This window comes from Rousettus aegyptiacus, unplaced genomic scaffold, assembly GCF_014176215.1.
Source record: "Rousettus aegyptiacus isolate mRouAeg1 unplaced genomic scaffold, mRouAeg1.p scaffold_m13_p_4, whole genome shotgun sequence".
NCBI lineage: Eukaryota > Metazoa > Chordata > Mammalia > Chiroptera > Pteropodidae > Rousettus > Rousettus aegyptiacus.
In genome coordinates, this window is record NW_023416307.1 from 29,962,501 (window position 1) to 29,978,850 (window position 16,350).

Below are 16,350 nucleotides of genomic sequence, written 5' to 3' on the forward strand. Positions count from 1 at the left end.
TAAGATGGGTTATGTGGGTGTCTGTGTATAACAGACAGAGGTGGGAGGGGACACAAGGAAAGGGCAGGAGTCTAAAAAGAGTATTTTAAGCAGAGGTAACAAGACCCTGAGGAGTAAAGGAGTTTGGGTATTGGAGGAATGAATGAAGCCATTGTGGCCAGAGTATAGCCAATGTGGGAGAGAGTGACAGAGCTGGACTGGAACAATGGGCAGGGGCCACCTTCCTACAGCCTTTACATACCTCCACAACTGAAGAAAGCAGTGCAAATAGAGCAAAGCAGACATGGACCGGTGTGTTTGAGCAGCAAGGATATGACAGTGAGTGAAACGTCTCATTTTCAGATCTTCTCTCACCTCAAAAGAAAATTCTATCTGCTTCTATGGAACAAATGTGGAATGCAGGCATATTTGATGATAGAACCACTAAAAACTCTATCATCCTAAGGTTTTCTAAATTTTTATGGTCTTTTCTCATAGGGACTTCAAAAGATCTTCACACAAGAGAAGGCAACTAACACATTTGGGCACACCGTGTAGTGTGTGCCAACCAATGTGCCAGGTACTTTTTTAATACCTTCTCTTATTCTAAACCTCACAAAATTTTAAAATAAATCCCCCATTTTTTTTTACCAAGAAAAGAAAGCATTAAGTAAATATCAGAAATCTGCCAAGAAGCCTGAGTCTTATCCATCTGACTCCAAAGTCTCTGTACTTCCCACAGTAAAGACAAAGGCCTTTTTCCACAATGATCCACCTTCCATTCAAAATGAAGTCATCACTTTAAACAACTGGTAAGAGAAAGCATGGTGATGCCTGTATGTAGGTAGCCAAAGACTAACATATTGAAATGTGAAAAATTTTCAGTCTAATTATGGTGTTTCAGGTAAGTAAGTACTTCCGCCTCTTTCCATTTTAATTGAAAAGGTTTCTTTGTTATGTATACGTGAAAATCTTCCATCCTAACCTCCACCTGTAACTACTGCTCTTTACTTTCTCGCTCACCTTCAACGTGACAATCTGAATTCTTTAAGGACTACAGGAATGCTTCTCGGTAGATGAGAAGATCCTTTACCTTCAAGAGGATGGCTCTAAGGTGTATTCCAGTGTGTCCCAGCCCCTTTCGGTGTGTCGCTTCACTGCCGACCCTCTTTCTCAACCAATCTCAGCCCACCGAACACTCCCTCTCCCTTCACCAAGGCTGCATCATTCTTCTCCATCCCTTTCTCACTTTCTTTCTCATCTTTTTAGTCACTTCGCCCACACTCCTCAGGTTTTATACAAATAAGCTGGACTTTCATAGACATCCTTGGACAGTTTCCTTCCACCAGTCACAGCATAGGCGCCATCAGTGTTTCTCTGCTGCGCATGTCTGTGCCAATTGATGATAGGGCTACTGTTCACCAAAGAGGTGGATGGTTCTTGTCCTTTAAAAAGGCAAGGAAAGAAGATGAGCTGTTTCTGAGATACATGCAAGAAGCCTGTATTTTTCAGAAGGCTTCTCACCAGAAGATGAGGGGAATATTTGTACGCCTGTGGCTTTTACTGCTACTGTCTGCAAAAATGTCAATGAAATACCATCTTTCATGGTATTTCTGAGTTCATCTGTGTGCTTTGGGGAGAGGGTATTATATTTTTTGTTGTTTTGTTTTTTGTTTTTGCTATCCTCATTAACATCACATGGTGCAAATTACTAAAAGATTTTTCTGTACTTCACAAAGTAACAAAAAAAAATATTTCTATTATAACCAGGAAAAACATAAAGCTTGATGAAAATAAATAAATCCTCCCTTGCAAAAAAAAAAAGAAAGAAAGAAAGAAAAGAAAAGAAAAAAAGAAATATCATTACCCTAGGATGACAGAAAACATCAGTTTAAAAAACAAGCTGAGAACTTAAAGCTAAATACGAATCTACTAATGTGTTGCTTGTTCATGAGTATTAGTCAATTCATGAATTTCAGCTGTATATCTTGGCATCTTATGTCATATTGGGTATTATAAATGATTCTGAGACAATGTTGAGATAGGTCATAAAAAATGTTCACAATGCATAAAATATAATTTTTCTCTTCCAAAAAGTTGACAATAAATATGTTACATTATTATCCCACTGGAAAATGATGTATAAACCCATCCCTTGATTTACGCAGTATATTTTTTTACGTGAGTTTTTTCATATTCAGTAAATATTTCCCGTTTCCATGGACTTCTTAAACACAGTTTCCATTTATGCAGTCTAATTTATATAGTTCTCTCTTTGTCATTTCCATTATTGGCAATTACTTTTTCTAAAAACAACAGTTTAACTCAGCAATGCACAAAGAACTAATACTTACCAGCACACAATTATTAATGACCTTCCTGTTCACTAGATGGCAAATATAAAAGCATGGGTGACTACTGATGTTTTTCGGGATTGGTTTTACAAATCTTTTGCTGTTAAAGCTGAAAATCACATGAAAGAAAAATGTCTTCCTTTTAAAATAATTTTACTTTTAGATAATGCACATAGTCATCCATATAATTTAGAACATCCAAATCCAAAAATTGTATATTTGTCATCAAACAAAACTTTCTTGATCCAACCTTTAGAACAAGGCATTATTTTTACCTTTAAGATTAATTATAGTAAATGGAGTTTTAATTATATTTCGAATAAACTTGAAGATAATGAATCACTTACAGTTATAGAAGTTTGGAATGAATACACAATTTTAAGTTACATCAGGAATATTAGTTTAGCTTTGAGTTATAGAAAGCCATAAACCTTAATTGCTTGCTGAAAAACAATATGGCCAGAAGTGGTTGTACCAGGGAATATGGTTGCAACAACTGAAGAGGGATTAAACTGGACTTATTAATTTATTAAATAAATTTCAAAGAGAAGGATCCGATAATTTGAATGTAGATGATATTAACAAATTACCAGCTGATCACAAATTAACTGATAATGAATTCATTCACTTAATATCTGAAGCCCATCCTCCCGATGAATATAGATGGCAGTGACCTTGAATCGGTTTCGTTCACTGCAGAAAATATTTACACAGCTCTTCAATTGGACATCGAACTGGAAACTGCAGTTCTAAATATCGATCCAAACACCCAACAAGCCTTAAAATTTCAAAAGATTTTTTTAAATGTTGCAGCAAATATTGAAGAATTTATGAAAACAGTAAAATATAGGGTTGGAAAAATATCATCCAAAAACGTAAATATAAATAATAAAACCAAAGTAGTACTTCCAAACATTTAGAGCGATGAAGATAGTGACTTTGTGCCAATTGAAAAAAAAGTTGATTGCTTTAGATTACAGTACAGACACCAACAGCAAATAAAATTTATTTTGGCTTTTCCGAGTTTTCATTAGCATTATTTTTGTGAAAATACGTGAAACAAATATTTTTATGACTTATATTGGCCTATTTCTTTAGTATTTTTTCTTTTGTACTAGTGGATTCCTTTACAAGGTTTTCTGTGTAAAAAAATATGTGTGGAATAAATAATCCACATAAATCAAGGGACAGGTGTAATATTATATAATTTATATAGCAAATTAATGTGTTATATATTTAAGTTGCATATAATATAATATTTATAATATTATATATAAACACATATATATCCTGAATATCTTTACTAGCTTTTTGGGCATTTCCCTAAGTAGGGCAATCTCTTATCTCTACTAAATAAAGAAAACATGAACATTACTGTAATGAATGCTGCATAGCGACATGTAAACTTTCACGTAAATTTATATGGAAAAAGCATATTTCATTCTTAACTAAGTAAAAGTTGATCACTCTAATACCATATCTCAAAGTTCTAACTCAACTACGATTCCCATCAAGTGTTGATGGTTCTTGTTTGTTTTATTATTGTGTTTGGGAGGGGGAAGAAGTTAAAGTACAATTCTTGAGATCGCATTCTGAATAGGGAATTTATAGACTGAAAGGAATATGCTCTCTCTTTCCCTGGAAATTCAACCTTAATACCTCATACATGCAAGTCAAGTGCTTCATTGTATTTCCAGTTACTGTAAAGTAAAAATTTCTCTTACTTCCACTACTATTGTATTCCAAAAGGAAAGGAAAGGAAATAACCCTAAGATACAAAATGTCCAAACCTCACAGCCTGAACCTCTCCTTGTAGTAGGGGCTGCTTACAAAGGAAGCTCTCAGGAAGAAACTAAGATGCACCAGGGGGTTTTATTCACCAGTGTCATTCACCACCTGGAGAAGCATTGCAAAACTATCTCACAAGAGAGTTTCACCTATCTGCTAACACGATGAAGTCATTCATCAAGAGGTCAGTACCAGTTGTCTCCTTGGCAGTTCATATTACTAAAAAAGCATAAGCTGAACTAAAAAGAGGTATTCTCATTAACCTGCTCTAAGAAGACTCTTGATTTCTTATGTCTAGTGAATAACACTATGAGATTTTACATATTTTGGATCTCAATACCCAGAACACTTAAATTGACCAGCTTTTTAAATCTATAGCCATGAAAGAGAGACTTGCCAATATTTCTAATGGAAGTCTCCAAAAGTACATAACAATACATATATCGACTTCTTGTTTCAATGAGTATCAAGATTAATTGCCCCTGTAAAGGTAAATAAATATTGACAGAGGTTTCACTTTGGTCCATATTTTCCACTCAGGTCAATATATCTTGATATTTACCTCAACTGAAGTCAATATGAAATGATTATTAATTCATGGTATACTCGACTAGCAGCCAAATCTACAACTTAACATATAGAAACATAGTCCTGTAGATCAATTTATGTTCAACTTAAATACATGGAGCAAAAAAAACTGAATTGTTTCATATATTTAATAGAAATAAAAGTATGACTTGCAGTCACCAGGAATATGAAAGAATTCATTGTTATTCTATTATTCTATTCTATTCATTGTTATTCTAATATATACAAAAAATGATTCCTTTTATCTTACAATTAGACATCTTGCTACTTTGCTTATAAATCCCACTCTTGCTCGCACTCATTGGTGAGTTTGTATACAGATAAATGTTTATATAAGAAAAAAAGGTCTACAGCGATGCCGCCCTGAACAAGCCCAATCCCGTCTGATCTCAGAAGCTAAGCAGGGTCAGGCCTGGTTAGTACTTGGATGGGAGACCATCTAGGAAGACCAGGTACTGTAGGTGTAAAAAATAATAAAAAATAAGAGATTGTAAACTGAGAAGATCCTTGCAATGTGTGAGGTCAAACAAGGGTTGCCTCGCCTGAAAGAAAAAAGAAAGAGAGAGAAGAAAAAGAAATTTAAAAAGAGAGAAAAGAGGAAAGAAAAAAACAACAGAATAGAGGAAGGCCAAAAAAGAAATCAGTGAGAAAAGCTGAGAGATGTTAAAAATATATAAGGAGAACAAAGTAATAGAATCAAGAGGAAATTTTTAAATATCATCATTGATTAGATGTGTATTATCATAAATTTCAGCGAGAAAATATTTATTTCTTTCCAATATTCTTCTCCACTTAAAAAGATGCTCTGCCCAACGCTAATGACTTAAACATCATAAATATTCTAGTTTTTCATTCAAGATCTAAAATGGATAAAGCTATTAACTTATATAAATAACTCAAAGAAAATTTAGAGCAAATATTTTTACACAGTAAATTTAGGACAAATTCATTAAAGTTTTCAGAGATTGAGTCACCTCAGCTAATAATGGAAAAAAATAATTAACTGTTACAAATAGGTGGATGGTTCATATGAAATTATGGCAATTTTTATTTCCAATGAAGGCACACTAACATTTGAAGACAGGCTGATTAAAAGAAATTGCTCGACAATGCTAGAAACTGACAAGCATATCAAAAGAGTTATTGATCTTTATAGTGTTCAAGCTCAAATATATATTGTAGTAAACAAGCACTAGTAAGACTGAAAACATTAGCAATCTGATATTACCCAGGGAGGACTTTGTTCATTAACTGGGCTTTAAGTCCACATTCCTGAAGCACTGTATTTCTGATCTACACTGCTGCTCTTTTAAGTAAAAACAAGGTTAAAACATCAATTTTTGCCTTTCGAAGTTTGATAGTAGCCAGAACTTTCTGACTCGTATTTATATTAACTGAGTAATTCATATTCAATACAATATTTTCATATTCAAATTTACCTTAAACATATATTTTTCTAAGAATTATGAGCCATTCATAACTTAAATTTAACAATCCAAAAGAAGTGATGGTAACAAAGAGGACTGGGTTACAATAAAACATCTCTAGATAGCTAAGACACTCCTTTGAATCCCTAGGGGGATTTTGGAGGTGAAAGGAAACTAGGAGATCATCTCATTCAACAAATTCATCCTAAAAAGAGAGAAATCAAAGCTAGAAAGAAGATACTCAGTTAATTAGTAGCAGAGGTAAAATGAGAATCCAGTTCTCCTATTATACTAAAAAGGCAATTTTTCAGATCCACTTCCTTTACTTTTCAAAACCTGCCAAAAGGCAATTTGGCAATGAATTATGCAATATTACAAATATACTATATTTTGCTAATATTCCCCAACAGAGATGACTTTGATACCTATAAGATTTTCAACTGAAGCATATGTTCAATTCTTTCTCTAAACACACACACACACACACAGTCCAAGAGATACTACCAATTTTGATGTGGTTTTAGCTGTGGAAATAGAAAGAGCCTAGGAATACAAAATGACAATCCTACCTCTGTGCTTTTTAATTATTTTAAAAAACAAGCAAACAAACCTGAGGGTATGTGGAAGAAAATGATACTAGATACATAAATATCTGTTGAAAACACTTTTTGATCATCCATGAGAGAGAAGAGAACACCTGGATAACTAACAGAATTGTTTTATAAAGAAGAAAAAGTTATCTCCTCGGGTTTAGGTTTGGAATAGAAAATGAGGAAAAGCCTTATAAGGCCAAATATGAATTTAGAATTCCTTAACTTCAGAAACAAATGCAAATGCTCCAAAACAAAATAAACTAAGTGTAGGAGCTACAAGATTCTTTCAGATAGTTTTGTAAAAATGAGATCATAGTCCCAAATCACAAAACATTCAAAGAAATAATGCTTCAGGAGAAAGAATAAGCAGAAACCAAGAACTTCGGGATTAGACATGAACCAGTAGACCTGTAAAATAATCCAATTGAGACCATGAAACAAATTTTTTAATAATTAAAAAGGTAAAATAAGAATCTAAAACCAGAAGAAAGCAATAATATTTTTAAGATAGATTTCTTAAAAAGCAAACAGAATTTCTTTTTTATAATTTTTTTTATTTTTCAGTTACAGTTGGTACACAATATTATATTAGTTTCAGGTGTCCAACATGGTGATTTATACAACATTTATATAACTTACAAAGTGATTACCCCAACAAATCTAGTATCCATTTGACACCATACACAGTAATTATAATATTATTAACTATATTTCTTATGCTGTACTTTACATCCCTATGACTATTTTGTAACTGCCAATTTGTACTTATTAATCCCTTTCCTTTTTCACCCATTCCCCAACTCCCCTAATATCCAGCAACCATCAAAATGTTCTCTGTATCTATGAGTTTGTTTGTTTTGTTTGTTCATTTATTTTGTTCATTAGATTCCACATGTAGTGAAATCCTATGGCATTTGTCTTTCTCTGTATGACTCACTCCACTCATCACAATATCCTCTAGGTTCATCCATGTTATTGCAGATAGCAAGATTTTATTTTTTTATGGCCAACTGTGTTAGCCAAGGTGATGGAGACTCAGATGTGGTGGCTGCCTGCATCTCAGCACTGGGAGGGGGAAGGGCCCAACAAAGAAACAATGGCTTGTGCCAGCATTTTTGTCTGGGAGAAAGCTGGCCCTCCAGCCCTCATCCTGAAGCCAGACAATTCAGTTACTCCCCATACATCCTTGGCACCTTTCAAGCTACTGCCCCAATGCTGGAGCTCAGAGCAAACAATTCCATCAGTGAGTAAGTCTACTCTAGGATCACTTAAGAGGAATGTCTGTGACTCCAGCCACCCTTCGTCTCACTCAACCACAATTTCTGTGGTTTTCACAACCAGATTTCGTGAGGACTTCTCTTTACAGCACCGGAAACCTGGGCTGGGGAGCCTAGTATGGGGCCAGGACCCTTCACTCTTCAGGACAGGAACTCTGCAGCCAAGTAACCTTCTCAGTTCTCCACTGCCACACGCATACCTGCCACTAGCTGGTATGAGGCCAGCCAGTTCCATGTCTTTGCCCCTCCCACAAGTCCCAAGGTGGCTTCCTGTGAATGTCCCCAGTTGTAGGACTTCTTTTCAGCTATATTTCAGGTGATTTCAAATGACGACTGTTCTGTAGATTAGCTGTAGTTGTGAGATGAGACAAGCACGGCATCTACCTACTCTGCCATCATGACTCACAAACAGAATTTCTTGATTTTGAATATATAGCTACTATAAGAAAAACATCAATAATTAAGCTAAACAGCAGACTGGAAACAACTGAAGAGAATAGAATGGAATGCAGTGCAATACAGACCTCAGGAAATCCAAAAATGAATCACAGAGTTGAAGAGAAAAATATAAAATAAAGTTAAGAGATATCAATGATAGAATGAAATGGTTCAATGGAGGATGATGACTTCCAAAATGGGTTAAAAGATATTTGAAGAGATAATAGTTGAGAATTTTCCAGAATTCATAAAAAATATGAATTGCCAGATCCAAGAATGACTAGGAGACCAAAATAGGAAAAAATCAAAATAATTCAACATCTAGACACATCATAGTCAAGCTATGGCACACCAAAGACAGAACAGTAATTGGAAAGTCAAAAAGCAGATTACTATAGAGCAACAATAAACTGACAGGAAGACCTTTGATAACAACAGAGGCTTTAAAAACTGAAATAATATAGTCAGTGAACTGAGAGAAAATAACTGCTAACCTTGAATTGTATGGTCCGAAAAACTATTATTTAAAAATGAGATGGAATAAAAACATTTTCACAGACAAAGGCAAAGGAGTTTACTACTCAGAGAACATTGTTAAAAATAATACTAAGACTATACTTCAAGAAAATACATATTGAATCTAGAAAGAAAGAATAGGATACAAGAAGCAATGGTGAGAAAATAAATTGGCAAGTAATGTATAAATCTAAATAATCGCTTACTGTATCAATGACAATGACTCCTTCGGAGGGCACAGGTTCAAGGAGGAGCTAAAATCTTAGGTAGCGAATTAGCACGTAAGCTAAGGAAAAGTGACAACAATCTGAATTAAAGTGTTCTACAGTTTTCACATATCTCAGAAAGAGGGTAAATATTGTTTAATGAGAGACTTTGTTAAATATGCACACTAAATATTTATTAGTAACTATTAAAAGAACACAAAAAGAATACAGTAGAGGAAAAAAGAAAATTCAGCCAGTCCTATAGGGAGCAAGAAAGGGGAAAAAAAGAAGTACAAGTGAGAAAAGGAAATGAACTAAAATCAGGGCAAACAAAAAAATAAAAGAAATAAATCCAAACAGGTCTCTGATTACAAGATATAAATGGGCTAGAAGAGTAGAATAACCAATTTTAAGAACAAAACCCAACTCTATGTTGAATTTCATATATATGTTCAGGAGAGACACATGCAAAAAGAAAGAAAGAAGAAAGAAAATAGAAAAGAAAAGAAAAGAAAAGAAAAGAAAAGAGAAGAGAAGAGAAGAGAAGAGAAGAGAAGAGAAGAGAAGAGAAGAGAAGAGAAGAAAAGAAAAGAAAAGAAAAGAAAAGAAAAGAAAAGAAAAGAAAAGAAAAGAAAAGAAAAGGAGGAAGGAAGGAAGGAGGGAGGGAGGGAGGGAGGGAGAGAGGGAAGGAAGGAAGGAAGGAAGAAAGGAAGGAAGGAAGGAAGGAAGGAAGGAAGGAAGGAAGGAAGGAAGGAAGGAAGGAAGGAAGGAAGGGGTGGGGAGAGAAGGAGAAAAGAAATAAAGAAAACCTCAGAGAGTTTGGAAGTAGATGAAAAAAGACAAGCAAAAGAAAGCTGGAGTGGCTATATTAATATGATACAAAGTAGACTTCAATGTTAAAAAATCATCGTGTTTCTAATTATTGCAAAATGACAAAAGGAAAACTTTAATGGGAAGATACTGTGTTTTGAATTTGTAGATACCTAATAACTTTTTTAAAATATACAGGTGTATAACTATATAATACATCTGTATCCTCTTGTTATGTGCCACCACCTCCTGTCACCACGTATTTGCCCCTTTACCCTCTTCAGTCTCCTGCTGGCGCCCTTCCCCTTTGTTAACCACCATTCAGTTGTCTTTATCTATGAGTTTGTTTGTTTGTTTGTTTGTTTGTTGTTTTTTGTTTTATATTCTAGATATGCGTAAAATCATATACTTCTTGTCCTTTTCCATCTGATTTATTTCATTTAGCATAATACTCTTATGGTAGATACCTAATATCCTAACCTCCAAAAGCATGAAGCAAAAATTGATAGAATTATAAGAAATAAATTGACAAGCTCACGATTACAATGGCAAATTTCAATACATCTCTCTTAGCAACTAATAAATAAGACCCTAAATTAGTACAACACATAAGATTTGAGCAGCATAATTAACAAGTTTAATCCAATGAACACATATAGAAGTCTGTACTCCAAAATTATTTTTCCAGCTCATATGAAGCATTTATGAAATTTGCCACATTTAACCACAAAAAGCATGGCATGATAAAAATCAATAACAAAAATATAACAAAAGTCATATGTTCAAAAATTTGAAGCATATTAAATAATATGTGGGTCAAAGAGAAATAATGATGGAAATTATAAAATATTTTAAAATAAATAATATTAAAAACATTATATAGCAAACTTGTGGAAAGCAGCTAAACCAATATTAGAGGAAATTTATAGCTTTAAATGTTTATATTAGAAATGAAGCAAAATGAAAACCAAAGAATAAAAAGTCTCATAAAACATTTAGAAAAAGACCAGCAGAATAAAAATAGTTTCTTAAAGAAAAGGGAAAATACTTATAAAACTAATGAAGCAGATAAAAGTTTGGCATATGGATTAATAAAAAAAGAAAAGGGCATAAATGAAAACATTAGTAATTTAAAAGGAGACATACAGAAACACAAGAATTTTTACACACTTTGGAGAATACTATGAACAAATTGTACCAATAAATTTGAAAACTTAGACAAAAGAATAATTTCCTAGGAAAATAAAACCAGCTAAAATTGACTCAAGAAGAAAGAGTAAATCTGAATTTAACCATTAAAAATGTAAATGTATATAAGTAATTGAACTGAACGTAATATGTAACTGGTTACCGAAAGACATCAATCCAGTCTTAACCTTCAAGTAACCAGTAATGCCATTTTACAGAAACTGTTCCAGAGAACAGATGGAGAAAGTGCCAAGTCAAATCAATTTAAATAGAAATATAATAGGATTATTTGTGAACTTTGAAAGCTTAACCTAAAATTTATATGGAAGCATAAATGACTAACACAATTGTGAGGAAAATGAAGGAAATATTTCCCTTACAGATATCAAGACTTACCACAAAGCTGTGGCAATTTTAAAAAGTAGTGTTAGCGGCATCAGGATAAAGAAAAAAACCAAATGGTCAGCATAGAGCTCATGGAAGCAGACCCACACATTTGTGGGAATCTGGTATATGACAAAGGTGGCCTTATAAAATGACTGGAGGAAAAATTAATTGTTTAATAACAGAGCCAGAACACGTAGCTAGCCATACAAAAAGGATAAAATTTTGGGTACCTAGTACCCAAATACAGGATGGACAAAAAAAGAAAAAGAAAAAAGGCCCACACCAGAAACTCAACTGCTGCTATTGGGGGTGTGAATGGTACAATCACAAGCTGGTATTAGCTGGCAAAGTTTAAGATTCATGTAAACCATGACCCAACAATTTCCCTTCTGGGTATTTACCCTAGAAAAATTCTCAGACAGGCCCCCAAAAGCAACCCAAAAGAAATGTTCAGTATAGTACTGTTTGTGACAGCAGAGAAGCAGAAACAATCCAGCTCTTTCTAAGAAGAGGAACAAATTAATAAACTGTGCTGCAATCATAGAATAAAATATTATGTAACAGTTAAAAGGAATAAATCTGTTGAGCCTTTATTAACATGGTTTAATATCAAATACAAAATCTTGAGTGAAAAAAGCAAGTTGAAGAATGATATACACAGTATAATAACACTTACATGCACTTAAAAACATATCAAAAAATCATATATTTTCTATGGAGGGATGTATTCGATAAAAGTACAAACATGAACATAGGCATACTTCACACCAACTCCAGGATATCAGAGAAGAGGAGTGGGCTTCTAACTATATCGGTAATGTTTTATTTCTTTTAAGAGAGCTCTTTAGCAAATACTCAAAATATTAATATCTGGGTACGTAGATATTTTTATCCTATTCATTTTAACACACTTGAAACATTCATAATTAAATAAAATGAATTATTTAAGATTATGTAACATGAAAAAAGAAGACATATTTCCATCTTAAAATTCTGCCTAAATGAGGGTTTCCTGGGCTCTGGCCTACCTGATCCTCCCAGGGCAAATAACCTAACCAAAGAACCTAGCATTCCCTCCAGGTTTCATGGCTACAGACTAGGAATGAGGCTAAAATAAACCTCTATTGTGGTGATTTCTGGACCAGAATTTCAAGAATCGGTAATTAAAATTAAAAAAAAAAATTATACACACACACTTAACATCATTTCCCAAAAGAAAAAGCATTATAACACAGAAAATTTAAGACTCTCAAAAAAATTAATTAATTAATTAATTAATAACTTTAAAAAATGAAATCAATTATCTTCATGAATAACTACATTTTTACTCATTTTTCTCTGGTGCTTCGAACAGTGAAAACTTCCTAACAGACTAGGAAGAGATCATAACTAAATGTTTGGGGACCACTTGTCTCAGGAACATACTGAGCATTTAGTTGCCAGCCGGCCCCTAGATTACCAATAAAACTAACATTATGATAATACATTTGTAAAGATCTCAAGTAGATTTCAGAGATTATATGATAAACTTTGCATTTTCTTCATCAATTCTTCTAGTTTCACGTTCCAGTGAGAAACACAGGCTATTCTACCCAAGTGTACAGTGCTATGAATCTCATCGCATTCATCTACTGTCAATCACAAAATATTATTTCTTCTGCTGATTCAAGAATTAATATAATTCCATCTGTTTTTTCTATATTTTGCCTTGTTTATTTTTGTTTAACTCAATAGAACATGCACAGAGCATATTTAAATATTAGAAAAACACTTATATAGGACTAGCATTCTTCAAAGTAAGTACATTTTAAGTTTGGTATATTCAAATTATTCTCTTCCATTCTTCTCAGCACAGACATGCTTTCAGTTTCCTGAGGTCAGTGACGTGACCCCACTGACTCTGAAGAAGAGTTTGAAAGGAAGAGTTAATGCATAACATTGAAAATAGATATGAAGTTACTTAGATTTTTCAGTCCAGTGGTAGTGAGAGGAGGCTGAGAGAGAAGAAGGAGTTAGCTTTTTAGGAAAAGCAAAATATGGCCTAGTCAATCAATTCAGTGACATCAGTAAAATCAACTGTGTGACTGCATAACCTGTTGAATAAATGGGTCATTTTTCCATTCGTTCCTGTGCCCAATTCCAAAGCCATATCAGTTTAGCCAACCTCAGGACTTGTCATCTACAGAAGATCATTCTGAAATTTCTACCCAGGAATCATGTATGAAAATATCTGCCTTCAATATATTTTCAACCTAAATAGTAATTATAAAATAACTACTTGAAATAAGCACAGAACCACAAAATGATATAAAAGATTCAGTTAAATATAGCTATTTAATAGACATGTGTTTAATACTACCTATCTATTAATACTATGACTGGAGAAATAAAGTAAATGAAGTAACCACTGAAATTAATCCTAATTTAGAAACATAAACATATCTATCTCTCTTTTCATATTTAAATAGAACAGAAAGCTATACTCAGAACAATGTCCAATCTGGCTGTTCAATCATTGAAACTTTCATGAATATGTATTTAAGGCACTAAATTCTATCATTTTTCTTTTGCCTCCAACCATACCATGTGATTTATTCATCTGCTCAAAAAAAAACATTTGAGCATCTGCTAAGTGCCAAGCTCTGGGGCTCAAAAACAGAGCTCACAGTTAAGTTAGTTATGGTTTATTTGATCAAGTAGCATGCCTTATAAAACTGATAATAAATATCTGGTAACAGTAGGTTATTTTATTTTCCTCACCTTTGAAATGAATAATTGAACTTTCAGTCTCTCATAATGGTGCTGAATGGTGCTTCTTCCTTCTCAGACAGCACCAGGAGATCCCACCAGTAACAAAACCATAGAGCTGCCTCCTTCACTTTGCATCTCCCTTAGAATCTGATGATGAACACTGAACTCTGCTTTGAACAATGTAACATACTCAAAAAAATATACGTACTGGGTAAACTCGTCAGATGGAAAATTATTTCATCTGTAGTAACATTTGACTGTGCACATAATGCTATGTGAAACAAGAGCAGCCCTGACATTTTATGAATAAGGAAATGAGAGAGCGTGTTAAAGAAAGCTTGACAGCGAGAACGAAAGAATGAAGATTCAACTTAAGCTGTTGAAAGCCTAACAAGATAAAGACAGGCAGGAAAGAGTCTCCTTAAATGTGATGAAATAAGGCCTGAAGGGATGGAACAATAGAGAGATTGACGAGGATACACTTTGAAACACAAGATGAATGTGTTCAACTTGACAGTAACATGTGGTTAAATTAATCAAAGTACCCAGTAGGAAAGAATACAGATTTATGCAGCAAGCATCTTTCATGATAGGTGTGAAATTTGAGATAGACCAAAGAGGTGGAGCTTTTGAAAGAAAATAATTGTTATGATTATACAGCATTTTCATAATATGTAAATATGACCACTGACCACATCTCAATCTTCTCTGCCAATTACAATAAAAAAGACATATGAATGTAAAATACAGCATAGGGAATACAGTGAATAATATTGCAATAACTGTGTATGGTGTCAGATGGGTACTATACTTACTGGGGTGATCACTTTGTAAAGTCTATAAATGTCTAATCACCATGTTGTATACCTGAAACTAATATAATATTGTATGCCAACTGTAATAGAAAAATCAATTTTAAAAATTTATAATAATAAAATAAAATGTAAAACAGGAGACTAATAGCAGTTCTCATAACCCAAAGGGAATATTTAATTTTAAGTAATTTTGTTCTTGTAATTTTTTATGATGAGTTTTTAAGGGGGAAACTTCTGAGAGAGTAAGCTTATTGGTAAAACAAACAAGTTGACAATTTACACTGCACAGGTCTTCCTTTCGAGCTCCCAAAGGCATGATGCAACCTCAAATACCAAGCCCACACTTTGCCTCACTCTTGATCCAAGCCATTCTGCCTTGCAAAAATGTTTTTCATGAAGTCAGACACTACAAGTCTCAACTGTTGGGGACTCTACTAAATCAGGAAACAGATAAAACTATTTTCAAAACATTCTCAAGAATAGGCACTGAAATAAATTAATCCTTAAATAATTAACAGAGCTAACTCATCACCAAGTTTTCGTATATACCATTGAGATCTTCCTCATTTCACCTACCTGCATTAACTGAGAGTGTAATCTTTCAAAGCAGTTATTTTTCAAGAGAAGGTAAGGATAGCAATAAATCTTAGAGCATTTGTATTTTGAAAAGGCAATTCTGATTCCTCTTAGTACTCCGAACTTCAGTGATCAAGAATCACTGCTTTACTGGGAAGAAAGCCTTTCTTTATATATTAAACTATCATATCCATGGTACCATTCACCTTCAACCTTAGAATTAAAAATCAATAATGATGATAGAAGGAGTGGAAGAGAATCAATAATTAATGGCAATGGTGAAGATGGAGAGGAGAATCCTGTTTGAAACTCACATCTGGGTTAAATCTCTCTTGTTGGAGTTTAGTCACTTTTCTCCTTGTAGAAGATGGATTCGGAAGATGCTTGGTCACCATGCTCCTCTTAATAGTCCTTCATAGTTGAGGACAGTTATTAAGTCACCTCTACACCTTTCCAATACCAGTAATCCTGATTCTATTCATCTTTTTTCATCAGTGCTATTTTTCGACCGGTTAATCACTTTCATTGCTCTCCTCTGGACCCTATCCAAGTTCTCCATGTATCTTTAAGCTTCTGTAAATTATATGACTGGTTTATAGCTTTGATAAGCCTGGATGGTGGAAAAGGTAAAATCTCATCATAACAGACTATAAATGT

At 33.7% G+C, this 16,350-nt stretch overlaps 1 protein-coding gene and 1 pseudogene across 7 annotated transcripts in view; one reads left to right on the forward strand and one right to left on the reverse strand.

Moving 5' to 3' along the window:
• MECOM (MDS1 and EVI1 complex locus) overlaps positions 1 to 16,350 on the reverse strand; it is a 523,206-nt gene that overhangs the window by 354,079 nt on the left and 152,777 nt on the right. The gene's annotated exons all lie outside the window — the stretch shown is intronic.
• Positions 5,055 to 5,173, forward strand: LOC118602652 (annotated as a pseudogene).